Raw genomic sequence first — 2,732 nt, 5'->3', positions numbered from 1 at the left:
TCTCAGAGTTGTGAGTTTGAACCCCACATTGGGTATAGAGATTACCTAAAAATAAAAAAAAACTTAAATAAAAAGCAATGTAAATTTTTAAAAATGAGAATGCCAGTGGTATAGGAATAAACAAAATAGACAAAGAAGTAGAACATTGTTAAGCAACAGACTCATGAATTTTTGCAAATTGATGTCAAAGTAAAGGCATCATCCAAATTATGAAGATAGAATTGGCTATTTCATATATAATGTTAGATAGTTGAAAAAAATAAGACCTGAATAATGTGAGTAATGTTTTCAAATCAAGTACCTCAAAAGCAAACCTAAACTGGTTTCAGATAATTTATTGGCTTACCCAACAAATGTTTAGGGGGGTACTGAGTTCATGTGTGTCTTGATGCCATGCCACAATACATACAATATTATCAGGATCTAGTTCTCTTACCCTCTTAGATTTGTTCTGCTTTTTTTCTGTGTGCTGACTTCATTGTTAGATAAGGTCTTTCCCTAAGCTGTAGCAGCTCTAAACATCATATTTCTCTCTTCACATCCAATGAATAGTCTTATAATTTAAAATGAATTGAATTTCATCAAATATAATTCATGATATTAATAGACTAAAGGGAAAATAAGTAATTTTTACAATTGAGGCTAAAAAGGCATTTGCTAAAAGGCAAGTTATAGTTTTCCAAAAAGCATAGAAGAGCACTATCTTGGGGCACCTATGAGGCTCAGTTGGTTGAGTGTCTGACTCTTGATTTTGGCTCAGGTCATGATCTTGGGGTCATAAGATCAAGCCCTGTGTCTGGCTCCACAATCAGTGGGGAGTCTGTTTGAGATTCTCTCTCTGCCCTCCCCTCCCGTGCTCTCTCTCCCTCCCTCCAAAAATAAATAGATAGATAAATAAATAAATATTTTTTTAAAAAAGAAGAGAACTATATTTAACTTGGTAAGCCATATATATCAAAACCTACAACAAACTTTGTACCTAATAGAAAAACTTTTAATGCATTCCTCTTAAGATGAGAAACAGTACTAACACTGCTACTATTAAACATGCTATTGGAAGTTCTGACAAAGACTATAAAGGAAGAAAAATAAATAATATAAAGCATTTGAAGGTAAGACATAAAACTGACATAATTTGCAGATAATGTGAACATCTACTTAAGATGAGATTTGGTTCTCTGCACCAACAATAGCCAAATAGAAATTAACTTCATTTTAAAAAATTTTTTTAATTTTTTTAAATTTTTTAAATTTTTATTTAATTTTTTTAAAGATTTTATTCAAAGAATAATGCAATAGCAACAGTAACAAAAAATCCCTGGGAATATCCGTAAAAGAATACATAAAATCTCTGTGGACAAAACTTCAAAGCTCTAAATAACATAGAAGATGATTTACATAAAGAAGAGAAGTGTTCCCTGCTGTTGGATGATATGCCTCAGTACTATAAGAAGTCACAGCTGTCTAAATCAACCTAAATGTTCAAGGGAACCACAAACAAAATTTGTTGTATTTTTTGAGGAATAATTATTCTGAAATTTATTTTAAAGAAAGAAATGTTCCACAAATAGTTAATTCGACCTTTAAAAACAAAAGAGGGGCTTTAGCCTCCCTTAGCTTGTGGAAGCATGGCGGATGGGCTCACACAGCTGCAGGACGTGATGAGTTGGCTTGCAGATGGGTTTTGTAATGCCATCGGAGTGTCGTTGCACTGTAGCCCTCCTGCTTACTTTACTAATATTCAGACAGCAATTAACAAAGATCAACCAGTTAATCCTACAGAAGAATATGTTCCGGTTTTTTGCAGCACCGATTGCATGAACAGCAAAAGACATTGACGTTTTGATAGATTCATTACCCAGTGAAGAATCTACAGCTGCTTTACAGGCTGCTAGCTTGTATAAAGCTGGAAGAAGAAAACCAGGAAGCTGCTACATGTCCAGAGGATGTTGTTTATGGAGGGGACATGCTTCTAGAAAATATACAAAATGCATTTGCTGATAATACACAGTCACAGTTGAAGACAAGGAGTAGTACTCATAGCCAGTCTCTTCTAGATTCATAGTACCAGTATATACCATGTGGCTGAGCAAAGAACCATTTCGGTGCCATTAAGAATCCTGCATCAGATTTAGATGTAAGCCTTACCAACAGTTACAGAAACATTAAGAACTATGACACATGGTATCTTTTTAGCTATTTTTAATAATCTTCTATTTTCACTCTTGATAAGTAAGCCTCTAAAACTGCAATTGAACTAGCTTTAAACCATCATTATACCATCATTTTTTATTATCAGCATGAAATTACTGCGGCAGATATTGCATTAATGGTTATAATATAATTAAACAGATGTACTTTAAAATTCAGAACAGATAAAAAATAAAAACAAAAAAGGAAAACTTGTTCTACCAGATATATTAAGATATTCTACAAAATAGTAATAAATGTTATATGCTATTGGCACAGGAACATATAAATGAACCATGGACTATTCCAATGAGTCCAGACAGATCTATATAGATATGAAAACTTAATGTACAATAAAGGCAGCACTACAAAACAATGAAGAAATCTGTCAAAACCAAATGTTGCAGAGGATTTGGTTCAATGGGAATGTTTATGCCAGAGGGAGTTTAAATTGCGACACCCACTTTGGAATGTAATTTGGAATAAACATTCTCATACACTGTTATACAGCTTTTGCACAGGTGCCCTGAGAGTCTTACATA

At 33.3% G+C, this 2,732-nt stretch overlaps 1 pseudogene; it reads left to right on the top strand.

Moving 5' to 3' along the window:
* Positions 1-1,628: 1,628 nt before the first annotated feature.
* LOC114207851 (mediator of RNA polymerase II transcription subunit 21 pseudogene) lies at positions 1,629-2,065 on the top strand (annotated as a pseudogene).
* Positions 2,066-2,732: the final 667 nt, after the last annotated feature.

The sequence above is a fragment of the Eumetopias jubatus genome, unplaced genomic scaffold, assembly GCF_037043125.1.
Source record: "Eumetopias jubatus isolate StellerSeaLion01/CBP00866 unplaced genomic scaffold, mEumJub1_p1.0 scaffold_4, whole genome shotgun sequence".
Classification (NCBI taxonomy): domain Eukaryota; kingdom Metazoa; phylum Chordata; class Mammalia; order Carnivora; family Otariidae; genus Eumetopias; species Eumetopias jubatus.
This window is presented reverse-complemented; position numbering and strand designations above follow the sequence as displayed.